Here is a 20355-nt window from a genome sequence, read left to right on the forward strand (position 1 = left end):
GGGCCAATTCTAGGGTCTCTGGCGGCCCTCGACAAAAATTCACTGGGGGCCCCTCGAACCAGCTTTCATCACCATTGTGTTATAAATAATCTGACACCAACAAAAAAATTGCTAAATGTAAACAGTTTTTTTATTTAATAACTTCGCATTTTTGTTATTTTCAAAGTTAGTTATTAGTTAGTAATATGAATATAAAAGACATACAAAAACGAATAAATCACACATATAAATATAAAGAACAATTAAAACCAGAATAGTTTTCCTTTGTAAATCTAAGTGAAGTTTTTTTCAGTATTCTGCGGAAAGACTATATCGGTTTCTTGTATTGGTCCTCTTGTTACTAGTGCACACTATTCACTATCATTTAGGACATTTGGCCATTGTGCAGGGTCGTCTGATGTGATCAAACCTTTTGTAGTCGTGGTAGTGCTGCTGGAGGTAGGGGTTGACGTGTCATCTTCATGATGAGAAGATGTTGCTGTCCCACTGGAGGCAGATGTTGACGCCCCACTGGAGGCAGATGTTGATGCCCCACTGGAGGTAGATGTAGACTGAACTGCTATGACCAAAAAGGAAACAGGGAATATCCTGTTACAAGGAATCTTTGGAGTGCAATGCACAGTATAATCAATTAAAAGTGGAATACTTAACTTACCATCATCAGCATTTGGAGGGGGCACCTTATCCTTTTCCGTTGCTGCTGCCAGAAACTTAAGAAAGGATCCTGAGGATAGATAATAAAGTGAAACTTATAACTAACATGTTAACAATTCAAAATGCTTTCACTTTATATAATTCAAATTCCTCATATTCAGCTTTCGAATGTTGTTTTTGGGTATAGCTTCCACTATTCTTCATTGTTTACTATTTCTATTTCATTTGAAAGGGACAATGTAAGTGAACATGGTTCCAATACAGAGGATTGTGTTGGAGCCTGCACTATGGCTACTAAGGTTGAAATATACAGTTTTCAGTATAATCATAAAACCACTAGGAGTACACTACAGAGAAGCAAAATACAATAAAATACACTCAACACATAGCACACTAACTTAACAATAAGTTATTTAGAGTACACTTGTCCAAATGTCTTGCATCTAAATTTCCTAATTTAACATTCATAGCTTGACAGTTAGCTCAGTCGGACACAGCTTCATCAGTTAACTAGCCTACAGAAAAAGTTAGCTGATTTCCCCCTCCAAATTACTCCATTACTGGTGTCCCATTAAACAACGGGTGAAACATTAATGTAGAAATGGCAGAGACCATGTTTATTTCAGTAGGGATGTCCCGATCTAATTTTTTAGCTTCCGATCCCGATATTTTCATATAGGTTCCGATCCGATCCTGATATTTCCCGATACCGATTTCCGATATCACTTTTTGTGTTGGCAAACAGCATTTAATTTTGTATACATTAAGAAATAGACAAGCACCCAAGCTGTGCTCAATAGATTTTATTCTCTCACTATCACAAATAAGAGCATTTTTTTTGCAATAATAATTAAAAAAAATTGATCTTTCAGTTCCCTTTATTCTGTTAAATAGGACTTTGGTTGTTCAAGTCGCCAGTAGTTAGAAACTATAGTATGAATATTCTGCAGGTAAACTTTACTATCCAACATAAAGTACCCTTTACAACTCAAAAGGTTACTCATTTAACAGCAGTAAATACAAGTAAGCTTCACTAAACTTTACTTCTTGGAAGTAAGTAACCATAACTTAAAAATATTTGCATTAATTGTACACATAAAGTAAACATAACGTACACAAAGTTTTGGTTACTTATTTGAGACAACGAGTTTCCACCCTTTTTTCAAGTAAACTGAACTTATTATTTTTCACAGTGTGGATAATTAAGGGATCTCAGAGACATATAATCACTAAACTTAAACATAAACATTTTTACAGTGTAATAGAGTTCCTTATTTCCTCCATCTTAATCTACTGCACTGACTTCTTCAAAGTGTAGTGCAGGTTTTTTTTTTTATGAAAACCAACACCTGCACCTTATCGGCTGTCAACCGGTTCCTTTTTTCATCAAGGACATTCAACACTGCACTAAACAGTCTCTCACTGTCCACCGATGTACAAGGTGCACAAAGAAACTTCATGGCTGTATCAGCCAGTGCGGGTCGCTGTGTAGCATGTGCCCGCCAGTAGTGTAGAGGATTATCTGACCTTGGGATGGTTTGTTCAGCCAGGTAGGCCTCCACCTGAGTGACGACTGCTGACGTACTCACAGGCCTCGACTCCACCACATTCCCCTCCAAGATCTCGTCATATAGACTGACAAAGCTGCTGTTTGCAGCTGCACAGCCTACACCGCCTCGACGTGGTGACTTTCTTGGAGGCTCTTCTGCAGACACCTCACTGCCAGCCTTCCTCTTTCTCTCCATGATCTCCACCTCTCTAATGAGAGCCTCCTTGGCAAGCTCCTGGTGGTCTGGACTTGTGAATAATCTGAAAATGGATAGAATTTAATTTAGTTAAAAATAATTATTTGTTTCCTAACATATTTTGTCGTTCCCTTAGCATATCGAAGTTATTGTTGTCAATGTCATAGAACAACATTTGGAACATTTATTTTGATGTTATAATCAAATGGTGAATTAATTAGGCCTGAGCAATTATATATATCGCAAAATAAGTTTTGAAACAAACAGGACTTGCCTTTCTTTGTATCTTGGGTCAACCAATGTAGCAACGGAGATTTTAACATCTCAAAAGTTGCACTGAATATTTTTCCTGCTGATAGGTAGCCTCTCAAAACTAGCTGTTTTGTCATTAATACGGTAGGCTACTTCCAAGTCTAACAAACGTATTGAAAGCCTGTAGTCTTAGATAAGACATAAAACAGGATATTAATGTTTCGTTTTAATTATTTGCTGTCGCAATAACAACTAGTGCTAGTGGCTAAGCTGACTTGAGTTAGCTGACAACAAGCTAGGCTAACTTTTCTGCTAGCCTGTTGATGTGGTTGCCGTCTAAAAGACACGTTATCTAGACATCATTTTAAATAAATCCAGGGCACACGTAATTATAATTAGGAATAGGGAACATTTAATATACATCTAGTATATCATGTCAAAATCATCAAATGGAAGTTTACCCCATGACCATTCATTAAAAGATGCTGTTGACGGAATTAGCATGAACTTTACTGACGTGGGTAATGCGTAGCTAAACATCAGTGGTCAATAACAAGAAGGCTTACCTTCTTCATGTTGGCGGCGTTGTCTCTCATAACATGCACCTTGTCATTATCGATGTCCCACTTGGCGAGCATCTCTTCTATAGCATTCCGGATACGCATTGAAGTGTGTGAGAGCCACGCAGCTCACTTGCATACACCACATTGTGCAAAGTAAAACTGGAGTCTATCCAGTGGGCGGTCAGACTGAGGAGCGACATCGGGGCTACACCTGAACTCCACAGGTCAGTGGTGAGGGCGATTGAGGTAGCCTCCTTTAGGTGCCGCTGCACTTGTTCACGCACCTTGGTGTGCAGGGCTGGGATGCCTTTTTCAGCAATGTAATGGCGGGATGGCATCCCATAGCGCGGCTCCAAATAATTTATTAGACGACAAAAACCGGAGTTTTCCACAAGTGAAATTGGCTGGTCGTCCTCTGCTATGCACTCCACAATCAGCTCAGTAATCTTGCGAAATCTCTCGGAGTCTCGAAGAAGTAAATCCTTTCGTTTCAAGCTGTCCCGCAGTGTTTGTTGATGAGTCCATCAGTCGCAGACGCTGTCGCTTTACAGTAGGCGGCGTGTTCGTCGGGGTGGTGCTTTTTAAGATGTTTTATTAGGTTTGTGGTGTTGTAGGAGACCCTGTTAGCACCACCTCGTGAGACTTCCACACCACAGACTTTGCATGTCGCAGTCGGCGACTCACTTCTAGTTATTTTAAAATGATGCCAAACTGCAGACATTTTAACTAGCTAACGATGTGTCTGTTCCACTTTTCCAACTCGATAATGGCGGCTGATGCAAAAGAACAACAACAACAAACAACGGAATCATGGGAAATATTAAATATGGATCGGCCATGATATTTAATTGGATCTGCCGATCCCGATCCACCTTAAAACCAAGTATCGGGGGCCGATCCGATCCGGGGATCGGGACATCTCTATATTTAGTAACAATGCCAAAAAGATTAATGAAGACGTGTTAATACTGTAATTACTAGCTTTTACGTTATTTCAGCCGGCTAGCTAAGCTAAGCTAACACGTCAACAGCAACTGTAATTTCTAGCTTTTACGTTCTTTCAGCCAGCTAGCTAAGCTAAGCTAATAGGTTAACGGCGTTGTACCGACCCGGCTGCGCAGACTTGACTCGGTAATGTCACGGCCAGCAGAGCAGATACTGTTCTGCTAGGTTAACTCATGTCATGTTAAACGTCAGAGTTAATAATAAATAAATAATTTGATTCTAGTGGAAGTTACGTAATTCAAGTTTCTCTATCCCTAGACCAGTGGTTCCCAAACGGTGTGCCGCGGCACACTGGTGTGCCGTGAGGCAAGTCCGGGTGTGCCGTGGGATTTTGTGACAACCATACGTTATTATTGCAATATACAACTACACAAAAATAATTATTTTTTAATTTACTATATCAGTACTTTGTAGGTTTATATGTACGTAATCTGCGCGACTTGTGCGTCCACATCTCCACGTGCAGTGCTGCATAAACATGGCTGAGTCAGCAATAACTTTCGAGGGGTGGAGGTATGCCCATTATTTTGAGTTCGTCCGAAGAATAGACAGGAATGTGACGGTGAGGTGCAAACTGTGTCCAGGCCAGAAGCTGTTATCCACTGCTGTAAACACCACGTGGTCAAACCTCAACAAGCACCTGCAAAGAACACATGCTAAGGTGAAGCTACCGCACACGCTATTTGTTGTTTGTTTATATCACGCAGTCTGTTCTTCTTCTCTGTCTTCCGGTTGTTGCCTGTTTTGAATGACAAATACACAATACCGCCGCCTGCTGGTAAGGAAAGTTATTGCCACTCACGCATGCGCAGTTCGTACGTGCTCGGCGAGTAAAGTAACGAGTAAAGTAACGAGTTACTTTATGTAGATAGTAACGAAGTAGTGTAATATATTACTTTTTTAAAGTAATATGTAATATATTTTAAAAGATTAGTAACGACCCCATCTCTGGAGTTGGCGTTATCTACTCTGGTTTACATGAAGAACAACAAGAGGTCACGGCTCTCTGTTGAACAGGACTTGCGAGTGGCCCTCTCCTCAGTGCCACCAAGGATTAAAAAATGCTGTGCGCCCCCGACAGGCACATGTATCTCACTAATTTGTAAGTCGGCAAAAATATTTACAATAGCACATGTTTCAATGCTGATTGCTGAAATGTTACATTTATAATTTGTAGTTCAGGACCACAGTGCAGCTTCCTTGCATTGACAGTTCTCTGTGCTGAATTTCTGCTGAGTTTCCTTTGCCTCATTTTTAATGTTGTGACCTGTCTGGTTTAAATGAGTGTGTTGCTGCTTTGATGAAACCTAATTTGATAACGTTTCAAATTAATTTCTGAAATATTTCGTTAATAGATATTTCATGAGTAATATAGTTGTCTGTCACATTTTATTTTGCATTAGTAAATAATTATGCACATTTACAGATATTTTACATGATATGAGTGATAACACGTGTTATAAGGGCTATTTTGCAATATAGGTGTGCCTTGAGATTTGTACTTGTCCTTTGGTGTGCCTTGGGCACAAAAAGTTTGGGAACCACTGCCCTAGACTAGCAACATTTAGTTATTTAGTATTTCTTCGTTATCTACTCAACTTACTTACCACTGTCTTGTTTTTTTCTCTCATCTTTATCTTTTTTCCTCTTCCTTTTTTCGCTTCCAGAAAGATAATTTCTCTTCATTTTTCAGTGCCTTTCCTTGTCATCAGGATTATTTTGTAAACAATGATGCACGCGATTTGCGACACTGACCGGAGTGAGCATGGATAAGGTGGGGCCCCATTAGGGAGGTCTCCTACTGTCTGTCATTGCAAACGTTGCGCATTGCCCCACTCATTCAAATTCAGTTCATCTACAATAATGGGGCCCCCCACTATTGTAGATGAACTGAATTTGATGAAGGCTTATGACAATGTAGGATGTCAGTTTAATTGTATTTGTTGTATAATTTGTTGAATTTAAAAAACATTTTTTTTTTAAAAAAACGACACTGATGTCGTTTTAAAGATGTGCCACCCCACTGGGCCCCAAGCAGTTGCCTGCCTTGCCTGTCCGCAAGCGGCGGCCCTGCACACACAACAGCGTTGCAGTCGGGAAGAAAAGCAATGTGGAGCGTCACCTCACCACTTCATAAGGACTTTAACCGTGACACTTTTCGAAAACCCGTTTGTGTCCCTCCACTTTACAAATAGGCCTATGTTTATTATAATTTTTTAACACAAGCCATCATCGCCAGGGAGGAGCACACAGCCTCTGTGAGCGAGCGGGATAGAGGGAGATCGAGCACACCTTTATCAATTTAATATAGCCTAGTTGTAAAAAATATAAGTAAGAAATCAGTCCAATGTATACTACAGGACAATAAAAAAAATAAAATAAAAGGGGAGGGATTAGTAAAATATGCATAAATAAAAAGAAAGAATGCTAACTAGGTAACATAAGATAAGAATAAACCAGTTTAAATGATTTGTTATTGGTTGTGATCATATTCAAAAGATGTTTGGATTATTGAAAAAGTATACAGCTCCCTTTCATCTGAGTGTTGAGAGCTGTATCCATAAATTCATTTTGTGCTCAAAGTGCACCAGATTGATGCATTTAACTTCAACATTAAAAAAAAAAAAATCTTTCCGGGGGTGCATGCCCCCGGACCCCGCTAGAGGAGGTTAGGTCCACCCCCAAATAAAGCATGTTAAAATAATTAAATTGCAGAAATGTACACTGCAAACGGGTCCCATGGCGGACAGAGCGAAGCGATCGAAGGTCTGGGTGCACTTTAAAAGATGTAGTGGCGATAGTGCAAGGTGCAATCTATGTACTCAATTAGTTGCTTGTAAAGGGGGTAACACAAGCAACTTAATGAAGCATTTGCAAACGAGACACTCATTGAATCTAAAACGGTGCAGCATATTTCACAGCCTAAACAATGTGGCTGCTAGCGATACTGCTAGTGCTAATAGTGCTAGCGGCTTCAGCCGCGCCGTGTGTAAATGTGACCTGAGCGAAGGCTCGCAGGCAGGTTAGCTGCTGCACACGGGTAATATGTTTTGTTTACCTGAGTGAAGTCTTGCAGGCACATCGCCTTGTCTTTTTTTTAGCTTATTAACACTGACAGCAGAGATGTTCACAAGTCTTTTTTTGCAAGTCCAAGTCAAGTCTCAAGTCTTTGGTCACGAGTCCAAGTCAAGTCTCAAGTCTCTAAAAAATAAAAGTCTCATGTCTCTTCTGGTTGTAATAAGCCTTCTATTGTCTGCTGCTATCCAGTCTGTTAAGAATACTGCACAGCTATATCTAAGAAATTCAAAGCATTTACTGTATTATTATCACTCCTATATCTATTAGCATACAGTATCAGTACTGATTAGTTGTTTGTTATATGATCACTTTAAAGGAATGCTCCACTCATTAGATAATTAATCAAAACTTCAGTATTTAGTGAAACATTATGTTTAAACCATACCCTGAAGAAATCAGCGATATTCCCCGGTATATAATGATTTTATAGCTCTTTTTTATCAAAACCTGTATATTCCGTCAGGCCGCTGCCATTTTGGTCATTTTCAGTAGTCACGTGATGGTCGTGACGTCATCCATGCGTTCACTTTGTAAACACACGAAAACATGAAGAGATTGGATGGGGGAATTCAGCCATACAGGTTCGAGCCTACTTAGTACTACTTAATAGATACAATGATTTTGATTACTAGATATGTATGCATGTAGTACCACCCTTGCTAGCGATTCCCTCTCTAGTTTATCATACTCAGCCTCGTTGTCCCTGGCCCTAGAACCACGATTTTATGGGGCCGGAAAAACTGGGGGAAAACACCCACTAGCCGGTACTACGCTATATGGAAAGGCCACCAAAAACTGGCCTGGCCTGGACGATAAAGGACGTTTAAATGGGGCTACCCGCTGCAATGGAAATGCACTATAACATACCTTATTCTTACTCCGAGCACTACTTCTGGTCCTCCGTCGCTTCACACTTGCAGAGGGCGATTTCTCAACTGGCCGAACTGGTGTCCTGGTCGGTGATGACACCAGAAAGACCGATGGTACTGCATCTCCATTAAGTAATGGTTGTTCAATAAATCCCATGTTATGTTTTATCATACTCATAGTAGTCGTCCGGAAACTTGAAATGTTCGCTGCATACATGCGCCTGTGGATCTTTCGGTTCGGGCCGGCCACATTTCGCTAGCCACTGCCTCCGAACGTACTTCCTACGCTTATTTGGCAACAGATGGAACCGAGCATTCCGTTGATTGTTCCTATCAGAATTGTGGCAATGTTTCGCGATACAATGAGGCATATTTGAAGAGAGTAACTACAGTAAATAACATGAACATCAACGTGTCCTCGAAACCAAACGCATGGTTTACGTCACGTCCGGTAAAATGGTGCCGCCCACAGTGTTGATGTTATTTCGGTAATTAAATCAGTTTAAAATCACTGATAATGTCATCGGATTAAAAAAAAAAAAAAAAAAGACTGGCAGAGACTGGTCTGTTTTATCGGATGATAATTATTTAAAAATGAGTGTCATGAGCATACCATTCCTTTAAACAGGCTATTGCAATGCAATATGAGGAAAAACATCACAGTTTAGCTAAATGCAAACAACTTATAAGCAAAACACTTCAGAATAAGAAATCAGTATCACAAATACTTTATTAATCCCCCGCAGGGAAACTGTGTTAAAAGTACTTAAAAGTAAACATTTGTTCTGTGCCATTTGCAACTAAAACACTATTGCTGCAATATTATCTGAAATATACTGAACTGGTGATATTAAAACATGACCTGTTCCAAAAGAGATATCTACCATTAACACCATTTACCAGCCAAATGCTGGTAAATCATGCAAGTGGCTCGTACTGTATGTTGCACGCACCAGCCAAAAATAACAATGGCAATCTATTGAGTGGCTGGTAAAATGTCAACATTCACTAGGCTAGCCATTTGGCCAGTGGACAAAAATGTTAAAAGTTGACCTCTGCAACCGTATTGTTTAATTACACTGGGTCTCTAATTACATCTTTTAAGTCTACTATAAATAAACATATTCCTCTATCCTCTCACTCAAACCCAGTGTAATGGTAACCTGATAAACCTGTAACATTAACGTTACGTGGTCAACAATAAACCTGTAACCTGCCTATAAACCGACAGATGTATTTATGTATGTAACTATGTATTTTTCTACGTTTAACGTTAGCCAGTAGATGGTGGCAGCGGAACGTAATGATTAACGTTACCGACCTTTTTTATGTCATGTCAAGAGTTGGATGTCAACGCCACTCAACGCAAACAAGTGTGACAAGCAAACATTCACTCATCTTTTCAAATATTCAGTTACAAAGCTAGTAGCAAGCTAAGTTAACATTACATAGCTGATGCTGAGCTAAACATGTTTGCTAACCGTCCATATGCGTTAATGTGACTGACCTCTCCGGGTGAGTTTTCAAGTGCCTGATGAAATTTGACGTTGTTGCACCAGCATCCTTGATTTTAATATTGCAGACTTTGCAGTGTGCGCTTTTTTTGTTGGTGCCGCCGGCGTTTTGTTCGAAGTTTTTATAGTTGAACAAGCGGTACAGCTGCAGGTGTGCCGCCGGTCGCCATGGTGTTACCATGATGTTAATGTTAAAGGTGGGGTAGGTAAGTTTGAGAAACCGGCTCGAGATACACTTTTTGTTATATTCCATGGAATGCTCTTAACATCCCGATAGCCGGCCCGGCTAAAATAACTGGATGGCCTACCTGCCTGTCAGCCTCCCATCGGGGCACAAACTGATCTCGTGCCCTCATTGGTCATGTGCGCGTTTGTGTGTGTTGGAGGAGGGGCTCTGTGAGGAAGTGGCAGATTTTCTCCGGTTGTGAATTTTCAAATTCTAGCGATCTCGAGCCGGTTTCTCAAACTTACCTACCCCACCTTTAATACGCCAAAAATAGAAAACACAATGATTGTTCACGAGTCCCAAAACACGAGTCCAAGTCGAGTCCGAAGTCTTTTGAGCAGGAGTCCAAGTCAAGTCTGAAGTCTCTGTGTGTGCGACTTAAGTGCGACTCGAGTCCGAGTCACAGACTCGAGTCCCCATCTCTGACTGACAGTGTATTAATGTGAGCTCCTACACCTATAATAATTTGGCCTTTCAATTAATGCTTTATAAACCAGTTAAACTTACAGATGTCATTGTGAATTGGAAAACTGCTTTTAAATGTTAAAGGTCAACGTTTCAATGTATGGTTCAGCAATTGTTGGTCGTTTACTAGGAATTGACATATTTTAAGCTCAAATACTTTGTTCCATGTTTAAACCTTCAGACACATTTTGACGTGTTTCAGTTCAGCACATCATTTATTTTGTGATGATTTAAAAGTACAATCCAGAATAATATACAACGTACGACTTTATCTTTTTGCCATCTTAGCCTTTTGACCAATTTCTTCATATCACAGTTTTGCATGATGTCAATGTTTTAAGGATCTCTTGTCGAGCTAGGTTGTCGATTTGAAATGTCTGGATGAAGATGTAGATTTACAAATGTTAAAAAATGTTATAAAAAATGCCTCTTTTCAGCCTCTGTCTGAGGGACAACCCCAAAAAAGCATGATAGACAACCCCAAAAAAGCATGATAGAGCGAGCCAGGCTTCTGAGAAGCTAATGCAGGGCCGCCCCTGGCCAACTTGGGGCCCCAAGCGACATTGTGAGATGAGGCCCCCCCCCCCCCCCCCCCAACCGACAGGAGTGGAAAATGTTTTTTTGGAAACAAAGTAGGCTACTTTGCAAATATAATTCCTGTATATTATTATTATTATCAACAGTTACTTTTTTATACAGTGAGGTAAACATCTGCATTTCCTGCCAAATACTAGCCTCAAAAAGATTAAAATATAATGAATGCAAATAAACTACTTCTACTAATAATAATAATAATAATAATCAATTCAATAATATAAATACTATATTATTTTATTATAATATAGTTGTAATATAGTCAAGACAAAACATGCTTATGACATGCTCAAAAACTGATACTTCTTAAATCTGTATTCAAATGTAGTTCCCTCTGTCAGCAATGTATCAACAACTACACACACATTTCTATCAGTATTTCTCTGTGTTGTGGTTGACATGATGATGACTGTTAGGAGTTAAGGGGAGAGGCTGAGCATCACCATGAAATGTGCAAATTGACATAAAAATTAGTAAAAGGGGGAAAAATGCTGCATGTTTTTTAGGCTGTAAACTACTAACTGTTAGTAAGCCAACTAGAAAGACAGTTTATCACTCTTCCTCCTGTACATTAGCAGATAAAAGGCATCACATACTTGAATGAATGGTAAATAAAGAATGCTGGAAATAACTGCATCCCCATTAGCCTATATGCTATGCAGAGACTGCCTTCTTCATGTCGTGAATTGCAGCTGATGTTTTAATATGGCAATTGGCAATTTGACTTACACAACATTCGCAAGTTGTACATTTGACTCATACAATAACCCACCTTCGAGTGATGCTCTAGTTTCTTCATGTTTTATTTTGTTCCCTCTTGCTTGTGCCGGACTGAAACTGTCTTTTCACCGACATCTCTTCACCTGCACTAGTGGCCGTATCAAAGCCGTAATTGGTCAGATGTCGATTCATTGCAACGGTGTCGGGTTACAGACGTGCTCCCCTTGTCATCTCTCACTCTCACGGGGGGTGCGCGGAGAACTGAGCGGAGAACTGCGCACAGCAGTTGAGGCCCTATGGGCGGGGCCCCCTGCGCAAGGCGGGGCCCCATGCAGCCTGCGTGATTGGCCTGTAGGGAGGGGCGGCCCTGAGCTAATGTATAAGTTATAGTTATTTCTGCAAGAAAATTACAATAAAATGACTGTTTAATCTTCACATCTTGTATTCATGTCCATAATTATGAGCACCAAATTATTGAAAAGTATCGAAAAATACCGATACCGATAAGCAGTACCGGTATCGATAAAATCCTAACGATACCCATCCCTACCTGTTTTAGAACAATACATTTGACAATATTAAGCTTGGCCTACCATTTTATTGGAGCGATGAGAAACAGGTGTTAATCTGTTCAAAGTGGGGAATGACAGAAAAAGTTTGAGAACCACTGGGTTAATCCAATGTGTCTGTGCCACTTTGAAATGATTACTGATAATCCATCAGCAATAGGACTATTTTTCAGTTTTCAGAGAGTAACATAGCTTTCGGTTTAGACAAACTGCGTGTGCATCACTCTCACTCCTTATTTGGTAACGTGCAGGTGGATTTAGGAAATTCCCCTTCGATTCAATTGGCTCTAACGGTTCAAAAGAGGTGCCAATCATCAACATCGACCAAGGGGGGCCAGAGATATGGGAAATCCACCCAAATGACCCCAAAAGTGATTTTTCTTGCTAAACCTCTCTAAAAAAAAGAAGTTAAATGTCACTTGTTTTGCATCAATCTTGATACTGGGTACTTATTTTAAGTTATAGTTTGGATTCATAAAGCTTTTAGTTTACTATCCCATCATTCAAGGGTGGTTTTCACTATAAGTAATGGTTTTTTTTCGTTCTGGGAATGTCATTTTCAAGCTTGAGGCCTGAAAAACAGGCTTGGGGGCTTAACTGGTTAACACATGAATACTACCGTGTAATATATTTGTACATATATATATTTAAGAAGTACAATATAAGAAAAGCACAAGTTTCATTTGTGGGCCATATTTCATTATACTTTTTGAATTTGCTGAGGGCCAATTCAAAATGGCCAACGGGCCGCATTTGGCCCCCGGGCCGTACTTTGAACACCCCTAGTTTAAAGTGTTAATGAAGAGTAAAGGAAACAGACCTGCTCTGTGTATCCGAAGCTGAGGCTGTAAAACAGCGTCCAGTAGTTTCTGGAGTCTCTCGTTCTCCTCTTTGGAAAGAGACAGCTCCTCCTCGAGCTCTGCTATCGTTTTTTCAAACAGAGCAAATATATCTTCAGCAGCAGCAGTGAGTCGCTGCTTCTTCAACGACAGCAGCATTTGGACTTTACTCATGTTTACTAGATCACCTTTTCCTGCTAACTCCGTTAAACACACCGTTTCTCTCTTCATCAAACTCTCAATCTGACTAGTGTTGCTAACGTGTTTCCAGCTAGCATGCTAAGCTAGCTCCTATAGTCCGAGGTAAACGCTCCAGAAAAAAGAGCACAGAGTCCATTCGGAGGTTTATCCAGAGACACAGATGATGGATCAGTAGAGCTGGAGCTCACACACACTTTATCGGGAACACAGAGAGAGAGAACCGTAGCGACGAGACGCCACCTGGATCCAGGTTAGAGAGAGCTGGGAACTTCACTTCTTCTTCTTATTATTCTTCTTCTCTTGCTTTTGGCGGATTGCAAACAACTTAAAAGGTGCATACCGCCACCTACTGTACAAGAGTATGAATCATCACATCATTCCAACTCTTTAATTTATGCTCTAATACAAATAAATAAAAATAAATAAATCAATAAAACCATGAAATAAATAAAACAAAAAACAAATCTATGTTCTTTCCTGACCTAACGTTAAATTATTTTTCCTACCCCAGTTTCACTCAAGAATTTAAGCAGTGCATTTCTGGTAGCTCTTACTCCCTCTCCTTTTGTTCCCAAAACACCAACCACACTCCATTCCCTCTCTACCTCTAAGACTTTAGCCTTTATTTGTTCTCTTTCCGCTTTAAAGATGTCACAATGTAACAAGATTGTACATCTTCTTTTACTGCACAGTTCGCACACTTGTTACTGTCACTTTTCCCCATGATATACAGCGTACTATTCAATGCTGTGTGATTTATTCTGAGTCTAGCCATCATGATTTCCTCCCTTCTGTTTCTTTCTTTATAAATATGAATTGTAATTGTCTTTTGTATTTTGTGATAGTCCTTGCCTTTCTGGTCTTCCTCCTACCTCTTCTGCCAGATCTCCATCCCTTTTTTCTTAATGACTGCTTTTCTTTCCCCTTTACCAAGTTGAACTGGTAATGTTATTTGCTTTTGTAGTGCACTTTTTACTAATTTATCAGCTCACTCGTTCCCTTTCACCCCCTCATGTGCAGGCACCCAGCAGAACTGTAGATATATGCCGCTTCTGTGCAGTCTTAACAGGCTATGATTCAGTTCTATGAGAATGTCTTCTCTAGTAGTTGTTGATTGTATGCTTTGTAATATGGACAATGAATCTGTATATATATAACCACCCTATCTGGTCTGACCTCTTCAACCCACTGCAATCCTATTATTACTGCCAGCATTTCTGCTGTGTACACTGATAATTGATCTGACGCTCTTTTTAAAATAGATATTTTAAAGTCTGGGATGTATATGCCAACTCCAACACACTCTTCCTTGTTCTTAGAACCATCTGTATAAATTTGTAGGAAATTGTAGTACTTTTCATTCAGATACATACTTGTTTTAATTCCCACTCCATTTATTTGCCACTCTTTGTTCCTTTCTACAATACTCATAGCTATTTTAGCTTCTGGGAACAGCCATGGGGGAACACTGCTAAATGGGATTGCTTTGGCAAACGTGATATTCTCCACTCCATATGCCCTCGTTCTCTCCTTACTTGTCCTGCCAAACCCACGTCAACTTCACTTCTTCTTCTTCTCTGATTTAATGACGGTGTCACTACCCGATCTGCAGCCCTGCCCGATCTGCAGTGCGCATGTGCGAGATGATCCGCCATATTGGACAACTCCGGACGGCAACCCAAGTAGGACAATTGACACAGTGGCTTTTGGCAAAGCTCAAAAAGAAAACTCGAGGGATGAGTTATTGTTATTAAAACGTGACTTCACTATTATTTAACAACTCTTTATTGGGTTCTTTTATTTGGGGTTAAGTACATTGTCAGAATAAGTGAGAAATTGACTTAACTTCTGTTAGACCATACATGCCATACATTTTTGCATAGATTCACAGTAAATATTTATTCAGCTGTCTAACAGAAGTTAAATTCATTTCTCATTTATGAAAGGGGAGTGATTAGTCAAATATGCATAAACAAAAAGTAAGAATGCAGACTAGGTAAGATAAAGATAGGAGAGAGGAGTTTATCAATGATGTGTTATTGGTTGTGAGCATATTCGAATGGTTTTTTGATTATTGAAATATATACAGTTCTGTTTCATATGATTGTTGAGAACTGTATCCATAAATCTCTTAATGTTGCCCTCAAAGTGCACCAGATTGATGCATTCAACTTCAATTTAAAGAAAACAAATCTTCCCGGGGGTGCATGCCCCTGGACCCCTTAGAGGATGTGAGGTAATCACAAATAAAAACAGGTTCACATGGATAGGATACTAGATAAGTGTGCACACATTATATACACTACACATTTGTCTTGGATTTGTTAACACTATAGTCCCTAATATATTTGTAGAAAGGCAGGAAATGGAATTAAATTGTGACGTCCACTGAGACAAATGTAACATTTGTGATATTGGGCTATATAAATAAACATTGATTGATTGATTGATGGAAATTGAGAAAATTTTTCATTGCGGAGGACCCCCTGTTTTGTGTCCCCCCCCACTTCTCAAACGAAAGTTACACCCTTGTTAGTGTTACATCTCAGGAGCTGTAGCGCTCTCTATTGGACAGTTGTGACACCAGAGAGAGACATTTACACGTGAGGTACTTCATTTGGCTTTCACTGACGAGGATAAATGATATATTTTCTGATTGGATGGAAACAAAAGGATGGATCTGCACAGACATGATTGACAACCTGATGTGATTGGATGATTATGGTGACATATAAGAGCCTTTATCTGTATCCAACTAGAGATGGACCCACGTACACTGAATACAGAGGTTTGTTCCCAAAATAACCCAGAAAGATGTGACCATTGGTTGATGAACTTAGCAATATAACTTTGTACCAGTTGTTGGCCTTTTTGGAAGTTTGAAGCACAAGCAAAACCTGCTTTCCCTTTCTTTATCAATGTGACACTTCTATGTACTAGGTTGCTTTCAATGAGGAGTAGAAGATAATATAAATAGAAAAAACAATATCAAATTAATATAGCCGGCATTTTATTAAACATTCATACAACAATTTCACAAACCCCTCATCCACCCCAGTGAAACCCAATCTGCTATCATGGACAAAACAACATTAATCGAACCCGGGTAGTCTGTAGTTTCTCTCTCTGGTAATCCAATGACCATCAGTCCTTTTTCTGGTGAGTAGAATCCTTTAGAATCCTTTTTCTGGTGAGTAAAAGACAAAAACTGCAGCTCCAAAAACTTCCGTCAGTTCTTCTAGTTCCTGGTTCCCCGCAGCATCAAAAAAGCACATCATCAAACAATTTGAACACACACAGGGCCCACACTCAGCTGCCACTCATTGAGCCTCATTAACAACCACACTTGGCCTGCTCTTCCTCTCCTCCCTCATATGCAGATTCTGCTGCCCCAGCACTGCCCCAAGTGGGAGCTGCTGTTTATTACAGGGTCTAAAACTCACTGCATTATTTGAGTGGGTTACATCAATATCAACAAAAATTCATACGGACGTCATCCGGACATTTTTACCTGGGGCGCTTCCCCTTAAGAAAACAAAACAAAATGAACTCAACATTAGAGAATCTTTTATATTTGAACTACCAAATGAAGTGAACATTTGCCACTGGTATAAATATCAAAGGGTCCTTTCTGAAAAACTTCTGGTCACATCTGGCACAGCTGCCGTCACACACACAGGTCCACCAGTGATACAAATATTCTGTATATAATCTGTATTTCTGCCCTGAAGCTGCTAACATTACAACATAAAGAAGCAAATATTGGCAGTGTAGAAACCATTATTGTTTCTACCAATGTAACAAACAGATGCACCAATCCCACCAGCTTACAAAACATGTCCCAGAGAATAAGCCAATTCAACAAAATCACAGAGAGTTTTTCTGCAAATGATTGACCATTATTCTGAGAGGGTGCTGGTGTCAGTCGCACTGGCCTTCAAAATAAAACACTATTCTTGTATGGAGGATTGTATCTGTAACTGATCCTGTCAAACACTTCAGGGTAACTTAGCTATTCTTCTCAGGACATTATTTTGTGTTAATACATGATGAAATTATGTCAATGGCTCTTTTATGAAATGATGAATGGCACCGAAAACACAGGAAAAACAGACACAAACTCACATATAAATGCACGTGGCGAATGGCAAAGGTGAATTCAGAGTGGATAAAACACGACATTTAGATAAAAAACATCTATGTATGAATATAAACAATTACGACAGAACAACTTAGAATCTGTGGAGGAGGAGGGGGGGGGTAACAATACAGTACAGCGAGTGTTGAGAGCAGTGCATTCAAACTGAAAAACACACATTAATAGGTATATAGAGGATATCCAGGTAGAAATGTCTATCTGACCAACAGTGATAATACAAGTCGTCTATAACAGAAATGTGTAACAGTACAGTAACTCACAAACACTGGACTCCCAAACCAAATGACGTGGAATGAACAAAAGCTGACGTTTTTTGTCGTTTTCTTTTTTCTCTGATGTGTTTTTCGCTCACACACAAATCACTGCCAGTGTCCCGGGTCAGCAGGGGGTCCTCAGGGTGCTGCCCTCCTCTCGCTCCTCCTCCTCAGGGTGAGCCACAGTGGGTGAGGGGGTCTACTCTAGGCCATGACGTCCTCCAGCGCCGGCAGGAAACCCTTCTCCGTCAGGTGAGCCTTCAGGGAGTTGAAGATGTGGAGCTGCTGGTCGATGCGCAGCGCCAGGAGCTGCTGGATCACCTTGCTGGGGTCCGGGCCCCTGAGAGGAGAGGGGAGATAATTAGGGAGGGGAATTACTAAGATTAGAACCATCAAATCTCACCATCGATCCCAAATAAATTGATGGGCGGTAGAAGAATAAATACAAAAAATATGAACATAGCCTTTAAGTTTATTTATTTTAATTGTATATACTATTTTGTATCTTTCCCACTATGACTATGTATGTCATTAAGTATGGCATTCCTGTCATGCTATGTTCTGTCTTTGTTATCTCTTGTTGGCTGTTCTGTTTGTCTTCTATGTTGAAAAGAAGTCTGTACCATTGATAACACTTGTATGCATCTTCTCAATGAAAATATTTGAAACAAAAAATATCAACATGTTAAATTTGAGGGCTCCTGTTCTGAGGGTTCAAGCTGGAACCACGTGCTTTATCTGCTTTGAGTTTGTTTATAAAAAGTGCTGGAGCTTGACTGCATAGCATTTTTACAGCCTGATCTAAATAGTGAACTCAATATGAAGTTACATTTAAAATCTTTTTTTTCATGAAGTCTCAAAGGCACCCTACAGCGATATAAACCAATACTGAAAAGTCTCAAACTAAATTCATACTTTTGTTTCATGTTTGTTTATTTATTCAGTGTCAGAGGAAGACATAACACAACTCAAGAAGAGACAGAGATAACTCTTTAATGGTTATTAGCAAGCTAGCTAATTTAATGTTCAACCAACAGTTTGCTTTCTTCAAGAAATAAAATGCTTTCTCTTACAGTCGGAAATAAAATAAATAACGACTAACTTTGATGATGAATTCCTTCACTGTACATTGCTAATTAGGTTATAAAACATATGAACAAGCCATAGCTGTGTGTTTACCTGATGAAGCTGGCAATGTAGACGTTAACAAATGTGGCAATGAGGTACTGGCAGTCAAACCGGTCCATAATGCCACCGTGACCCGGGATCGTGTTGGCATAATCCTGGAAGAACAAACAACAGTAAATGTGATCAGACTGCTGCTATGAATATAATATACACTGAACAAAAATATAAACGCAACACTTTTGTTTTTGCTCCCATTTTTCATGAGATGAACTCAAAGATCTAAAACATTTTCTATTTACACAAAATAACCATTTCTCTCAAATATTGTTCACAAATCTGAAAAAATCTGTGATAGTGAGCACTTCTCCTTTGCCGAGATAATCCATCCCACCTCACAGGTGTGGCATATCCAGATGCTGATTAGACAGCATGATTATTGCACAGGTGTGCCTTAGGCTGGCCACAATAAAAGGCCACTCTGAAACGTGCAGTTTTGCTTTATTGGGGGGGGTCTGGGGGGGTCCGAAAACCAGTCAGTATCTGGTGTGAGGGGTAGGATTAGGGTTAGGGTTAGGGGTAGGGTTAGGGTAATGTTGTGAATTGAGTGGCCTGTGTTCGTCGTCCATAACATACGCCTGCCCATACCATAACCCCACCACTACCATGGGCCACTCGATTCACAACATTAGCCTAACCCTAACCCTACCGCTACCACTCAAACAGCGAGTCTGCAGCGATGCTGACTTGAGACCGGTCTCTACCTGACCGGTCTCAACGCTGTGTGTGTCCGTCAGGAAACAAGCTGTTAACAAGTAGTTCCAGCAAACATCCACTGATAAACTGCGATGTTAATGACCTCATATGTTTTAACTTAGCATCATACCTGTGTTTAGTCTAGAAAAAGGTAAATGTGTGCATTTTATTATAAAGTTGTGTATATTTACAGACTGTTGCAAAAACTAAGAAGCTTATAAACATCAGGTTTAAAACTAAAAAACCCAATGAAAGATGTTTGGAGTTTTATTTTAGTTATTAATTTACATTTGTTGTCTAAGAGATGCTGATTTGAAACCGTTGTTACAGTTACGGCATTTCCTGTTTCTGCCGGAGAGAGGGGAGGCCGTCCCAAAGCTTGCCGCTGTATTTACTCCCTCCATCTGACAGGAGGGAGCCTCATGTGTCACTCCACGGAGTTCACTCGGTCACGGAAGGGTAGGGTCGAGGGAGTGGTTTGGGATTGGGCCTAAATCACACTGCATTGAATGGTACTCTGTATGTCATGGGGAAAAGTGACAGTGACAAGTGTGGGAACTGTGGAGTTAGGGGAAATGTGGAACATATTTTATTACACTGTGTCACCTATAGAGTCGAAAGAGGAAAATTAAGGGATAACGTTTTAGAGGCAGAGAGGGAGTGGAATGTAGTTGGTATTCTGGGAACAGATGGATAGGGAGTAAGAGCTACCAGAAAGGCACTGTTTACCTTTTTGAGGGAAACTGGGATAGGGAAAATAATCTAAC

The 20355-nt window shown here is 40.0% G+C and overlaps 1 long non-coding RNA gene and 1 pseudogene across 1 annotated transcript; one reads left to right on the forward strand and one right to left on the reverse strand.

The window, feature by feature from the left end:
- LOC117534283 overlaps positions 1–20355 on the forward strand; it is an 865641-nt pseudogene that overhangs the window by 447012 nt on the left and 398274 nt on the right.
- Positions 519–4523, reverse strand: LOC117534314. The gene is made up of 3 exons (XR_004567180.1): positions 2182–4523; positions 656–724; positions 519–559 (listed from the first exon to the last, which is right to left on the reverse strand). It is a non-coding gene; the product is annotated as an uncharacterized LOC117534314 (long non-coding RNA).

Source organism: Gymnodraco acuticeps, unplaced genomic scaffold, assembly GCF_902827175.1.
Source record: "Gymnodraco acuticeps unplaced genomic scaffold, fGymAcu1.1, whole genome shotgun sequence".
In the NCBI taxonomy this organism is placed as follows: domain Eukaryota; kingdom Metazoa; phylum Chordata; class Actinopteri; order Perciformes; family Bathydraconidae; genus Gymnodraco; species Gymnodraco acuticeps.